This window comes from Microcaecilia unicolor, chromosome 3, assembly GCF_901765095.1.
Source record: "Microcaecilia unicolor chromosome 3, aMicUni1.1, whole genome shotgun sequence".
Lineage (NCBI taxonomy): Eukaryota > Metazoa > Chordata > Amphibia > Gymnophiona > Siphonopidae > Microcaecilia > Microcaecilia unicolor.
The window spans coordinates 217687311-217694298 of record NC_044033.1 but is presented as its reverse complement, the minus strand read 5'-3'; positions in this window follow the sequence as shown (position 1 = coordinate 217694298).

The window sequence follows — 6988 nt, the reverse complement described above, 5'->3', positions numbered from 1 at the left end:
ATGTTTCGGGTTAAAGGGCATTACGTTTGCAGATCGCAGGAGATGGGCCGCTAACATGAAACATGTGTAAACTCAGGGGCGGACTGACCATTGGGACAATAGGGTAGTGCCTGGGGTCCCACAATAATAGGGAGCCCACTGTGCTCTATTCTCTATCTAGTTTAATCACTTTTGATAGGTGGTTACGGATTCATGACCCTGTTTGCCCAAGGGCCCAAATTACACTCAGTCTGCACCTAGTAAACGAACCAGTCAGTATTCAGCCCATGGCAGTCTGCAGTTTTTTTAAAACTGAAATTTTTATTAAAGTGCAACAGAACCCCCTGTCCCCCAAGTAAAACAGTGTAATAAACAATTCCACAAAAAGATCAAGGAGGTGAACATCTTTCCCTCTATGCACCCGCCCTCAAGTACAAGATTACATACAAAAGAAAACTCTGCTCCCCACAGTCCCCATCCCCAAGTGATAACATTCCACACATTTGTCCCAGAATACCAGCTGAAATGTTCTCCAACTCTGCTCAAAAAGCTCCAATCAGTGATATTTAAGGGCTGTCATAGTTTATGGTTTATTTAGACTTTCTATACCATCGAAACTAATGTGCAGATCCGGACGGTGTGCAATCCAATATCAGGAAAGGAAACGGAAAAGAACTACAATATTGAAAAGGACAGAAAGCATTCATACAGGAGATGGGTCTAGTCATAGCCAGAAATGTATACAAATATTATATTTAGGGGCCCTTTTACAAAGGCGTGTAGTGAGCGTCAGATTGGCATTACCGCCCAGTTAGCATGGTAATTCTGAGTTTGGCGGGCGCCGAAAACCTGTGGTACAAAATAATTTTCTATTGTGGGGGCGTTCTCGGCGGTAATCAGCAGTTGGCGCGTGCTTGATGGTTATTGTGAGGGTAACGTGCGAGCCTTTACCTTTAACTCAATGGGTGCGTTAAGGACTGAGGCCGTAAATAGACGCGTACTGGTTTTAATTTTGCTGCACGTTCATTTCCCAGCCCAAACAACCCCTCCTCTTTTTTTCCCCAGATGTGGTGGAGAAATGGTCCAGCGCGCATCCAAAACATGTGCCCACACTACTGCAGGCCACTTTAATTATTATTATTTATTTAGATTTTGCTCACACCTAGTAGCCTAGTGCAGTGGACTTTGATCCTGGGGAACTGAGTTCGATTCCCACTGCAGCTCCTTGTGACTCTGGGCAAGTCACTTAACCCTCCATTGCCCCTGGTACAAAATAAGTACCTGAATTATGTAAACCGCTTGTAGTTGCAAATTCCTCAGAAAGGTGGTATATCAAGTCCCCTTTCCCTTTTTCAGTGGTAGCTCAAGGTGAGTTACATTCAGGTACACTGGATATTTCTCTGTCCCAGGAGGGCTCACAATCTAAGTTTGTATCTGAGGCAATGGAGGGTTAAGTGACTTGCTCAAGATCACAAGGAGCAGCAGTTGGATTTGAACCAGCCACCTCTGGATTGCAAGACCAGTGCTCTAACCACTAAACCACTCCTCCATGCGCACCTTTGAAAAAGGGCCCCTGAGTAAATAAAAAAAAAATATTAAAACAGCTTACTAGGGAATAGAGCCAGGGAGCAAAAGTTAAACTATCTTTAAAAATTCAAGAATGGAATGCTTGCTTAAATAGCTATGTCTTTATAGCGATTTTAAATTCCTTAATAAAAATATAGTACATATGTAAAGTGGTAAGTTGTTCCAGGAAGAGGGAGCAATCAAAAAGCACTGTGCCTTGTGGTGTGTCTGTTTCGGGAAGAGCCAGTCGATAACTATTTATAGAATGAAGGACATGTGTTGGAGTGTATGGGGATTGTAAGGGTATCACAAAAAGACTCCAGTGTACTTTAGATATCAAAAAAACTTTTATTCATTATGCTTTAGTGTCATCGTACAACAGCTGACACTATCAACTACCTAAAAACTTCATCCACTCACCGTTCTCACCCTGTACCTAATAATATGAACTACACTAAATTGCATTACAATCGTACAATATATAACACTTGTTAAATTAATGTACATGTTGCACAAGATTTACACAGTTAACAGTTAGAGAACCACTACCCAGTCTGTCCAACGCAGTGATTAGTTCCATGCTTTCCACCAGGCCACTGCGTTCCAGATGCTGATTATTTAGTCCCAAATATGCAGGAACAAACTGAAATATTGATGGTCTATTAACTGCTTGCACGCAGTCTGCTACTTCAGCAAGCGTCCTTTACGATCACTGTACAGGTACTGAGAAATCGGTGACCAGTTCATTGATTCACCATTGGTGTCTCCTACTCATATCGGTTCCCCAATGCTGGACCGCATTTCACAAGATCTTCCTCAGGAGGAACCACCACCACATCTATAACATGTCAATAATACCAACATTATCACCTACTACACCTCTTTTAATATCACTACTACACTAAATATTGAAAACCCACTTACAGTCAATAGTCTAATCGGCTGCACGCCAGATTGAAGCTCCCTCAGGAATGGGACACAGAACGCCGCACCAGGAGTTACTGCACACGCGTACCTAACCGAATTTAAATAACTGGCTACACTACCCCACCCCTCATTTATTAAAGAGACATTACCTTACACCCATTCAACTTCAAGGTTAAGGCCATTGGGAGCTACCGTCCCCCACGAGAAAATACATCGCTGTTCAATAGCTAGCAAGCTAGCATTGACATCACCCCCCCTGTTGAACGAGGGAAAATGAGCTATTACAGCACAGCGAAGTTGATCCACAGAATGATTATATTGCATCCAATGTGCTACCAGCGGATTTTCCTGTTTATTATGCCGCAGGTTACTGATATGTTCCGCTAACCTGTCTTTTGGTATGCCCTATGGAATACAACTCACATGGACAAACAATACAATAAACCACTCGTTCAGTATAACAGGAGGTGTGATGTCTTAAAATGTACCGCTTGTTAGTGTGGGGGATAGGAATAATCGAAGTGTCCCACTGATAACGGCAATATGCGCACTTTCCACATGGACAGTGTCTGCCAGTAGCAATGTTCTTGCTAGGTCTTTTAAGCAACTCACCCAAATTCGCCTGACGTCTGTATGCTACTCTGGGGCACTCACTAAACTCGGGGTGCACCGAGAGAACCTGCCAATGCCTGTGAACAATAGCACAAATACCAGAGGCTTTTGAAGAATATGGAATAACACAAGCCAGAGGGCTATGGAGGGTCTTTTGCCCAGTGGACAGTAGCCAAGGACGATGAGCGTACAAGGCACTTTTATACACTCTTTTGAGGATCCCCATGGGATACCCATGGGCGAAAAACCTATCGATCATGCTACTGGCTTGTTTCTTGAATTCCATCGTGGATGAACACAAACGACGTAAGCGCAACAGCTGACCGACCAGAACACCTCGCTTAAGCGCATTATGATGGTAACTTTGAAAATGTAAGGGTAGCCAATTAATTGGGAAAACCGACTTTGAATGCTTTAAAGATAAGTAACAATATTTTATGAGTGATCCCATATTCTATGGGTAACCAATCTTTTTCTTTAATCAAAGGAGTAACATGAGGAGTGGCCTAGTGGTTAGAGCACCTGTCTTGCAATCCAGAGGTGGCCGGTTCAAATCCCACTGCTACTCCTTGTGATCTTGGGCAAGTCACTTAACCCTCCATTGCCTCAGTTACAAACTTAGATTGTGAACTCTCCTGGGACAAAGAAATATCTACTGTACCTGAATGTAACTCACCTTGAGCTATTACTGAAAAAGGTGTGAGCAAAATGCAAATAATATAACAACTTAATCACTATGTTCTGAATGTAATTTCCTCAGCAATAAACCAGAGTGAACAATATTTGCAATAATCAAGTTTGGCAATAAGAAGGGAAAGGATGAGACTATGAAGAGAATCTCAATCAAAAAAATGCCTTATTGAACACAATTGATAGTGAATAAAGAAGCAACTCTTACATAACTGTGATCCTTGTGGAACAAATGAGAGTTTGGAGTCCAGCCAAACCCCTAAATATTTGAAGGAATCAACCGTTATAACTGTGTTTCCACAAGCTGAGGAAGATGACCAGAAATCCAACATGCTACTGTTTTTTTTTTCTTTATTCAGCACCAATCTGTTGACTAACCAATCTGCTACAGCATCTAGACATTCTTGGAGGGGATCTATAGATGGAGAAAAGGGATCTGTTGGATAGATTAACAAAATATCATCAGCTTAGAAATGTGTAGATATGCCTTTTGATTGTATGAGGGTAGCCGGGGGGGGGGGGGGGCTCAAAAATTAAAAAGGAGAGGGGAGAGTATGGAGCCCTGAGGGACTCCACAGTATAGCAGATGGAAATCTGAGAGGAAATCACTTGGAAGTTGCAATTGGTCAGAAAAGAAGAAAACCAGGATTTTTGACCTAGTGTGCTTCAGGGCTTGTTTTCATTGATTTAAAAACAAAAACAAAAAAACCTCACATATATTTAAGTCTCCCTTTGCCTCTCCCTGTTCTGTACTTTCCCCACCCACTGAACTGCCCCCACACCTCAAAACTATCCTCTCAGCTCTATGGCATAGCTACATGGGGCCACGGGGGCCTGGCCTCCCCAAATTTGCTCTGGGTCCCTGGTTTGGCTGAAGATTTCATCTAGCACTGGCCTCCGGCGCCACTGCATTGGTTGCTCTGCTCTCTCTTCACCTCACGTCTGGCAACTACCCCAGCACCACCACACTGCCCTCATGCCCCCAAACTATCCCCCACAACTGCCATGAACCTAGTAATCAGCCCCCAACCCCACCCCCCAACTCCCCTGCTGCAACTGCTTCAACTTCCCTAAAGTATCCTCCACACAAACCTACATAAACCCACATACATATATAGAAGGGATAGAAAGACTTTCATGAGATATGTTCTGCAAGCTTTCTCCACTTATTTTTGTTTATTGACATACCTGCTGCATTTGATACAGTGAACCATCATATTTTCTTAGAATTTTTAGTGGAAATTAAAATATGCAGATTGTGAGAGGTCTCGGAAGCCATTTTGAGGAAGCTGCTGCTAGGGGCAGGAGTGACAGGGGGGATTCCCTTCTGCCCCTGATGCCCTGCTGGACTACCAAGGAGGTCAGGTGGGGGGGGGGGGGATTCTATCCTTACCGGGAGGGGGATGCTGACCTGGTGGGGGGGATAGGGATTAGGCTCTACAGCACATTGGGGAATGGGGCAGGAGGTGGGTGGAGGGGGTTACAGACCTCATCGGGGGGGGGGGGGGGTGGATGGATGGGAGATCAGAGGGATAATAAATCTTTTTTTTTTTTTTATTTGGGTCCCGGCCCGATATTCAGCAGGAGCCCACACAATTGTCTTATGTGGGTCAGCTGAATATCTGCTGGACCTGCATAAGCTCCAGATGACCAGCCCACAAAATACTAACTCCCGATATTTAATGCCAGTGCCTGGACATGGCCCAGCACTGAATACCGGGTGCTAATCTAGCTGGTGACGATCAGCGTTTAAAACAACGCTGACCGTTGGCGGCTGAATATTGGGGAGAAGGTATTTAAGATTAGAAGAGAAACAGGAGAAGAACAGAACATTCAGCGAAGAACAGAAACAGCAAAATGTGGAGATGGCCAGGGGGATGATGATCCCATTGGCAAAGTCCCTATCCAACCGAGGCCTCAACCCGTTCATCTATGCAGATGACGTTACAATCTACATTCCCTTCAGTCATGACTTGACAGAAATAACCAATGAAATCAATGACGGCCTGAACATCATGGACTCCTGGGCAAACTCATTCCAACTGAAACTGAACACTGAAAAAACACACTGCCTCATCCTCTCATCTCAACATAACAAGTACAAACCCACAACCATAAACACCCCAGAACATGCTCTCCCTATCTCAGACAGCCTAAAAATACCCGGCGTCATAATCGACCACAACCTTACCCTTGAGAGACAAGTAAACTCCGTAATAAAGAAAATGTTCTATTCAATGTGGAAACTTAAACAAATAAAACCTTTCTTCCCAAGGGAAATTTTTCGAAACCTAATACAATCAATGGTCCTAAGCCATGCAGATTACTGCAACGCAATCTATGTGGGATGTAAAGAACAACTCCCAAAAAAACTCCAGACCGCCCAAAACACAGCTGCCAGGCTGATATTTGGTAAATCACACTTCAAAAGCGCTAAACCCCTCTGAGAAAAGCTGCATTGGCTCCCAATCAAAGAACGTATCATCTTCAAACTCTGCACCTTTGTCCACAAAATTATCTACGGCGTAGTCCCAGGATACATGACAGACCTCATAGATCTACCAACCAGAAACAGAATAGGATCATCACGATCTTACCTAAACTTACATTACCCGAATTGCAAAGGACTTAACTACAAAACAACTTACGCGTCCAGTTACTCCTACATAGGCACACAACTATGGAATGGACTCCCAAAAGCTGTGAAAATAATCCATGACCATCTAAACTTCAGGAAATCACTAAAAACCACCCTCTTCAAAAAGGCTAACCCCACCGATCCACCGTAAAAACCCACACCCAGCAACACAACATAACCAATGATCGTACTGGACAATATACAATCTTCATTCCCTTCGACCCTCATGGTGCCTGATACACACCTACCTCATTCAACCACAATATAACCTTGTATTTGTTATCAACCAACTGGTGAACGCCTGTACGGTACTATGTAAGCCACATTGAGCCTGCAAATAGGTGGGAAAATGTGGAGTACAAATGTAACAAACAAATAAAATAATGATGTCACTGGAGTCACACTTAGGTCATTTATTTTATTGTTGGCCAGACACAGCCCTGTTTCAGCAAGTTCCTGCATCAGGGGTTCTTACTTTCAATGCGAGTATACTTAATATCTGTTCACAAATTTAAGTCTTGCACATAGTCAATTGATACAACAAAGACACTGTTACACCATTCAAAATGGTATCGA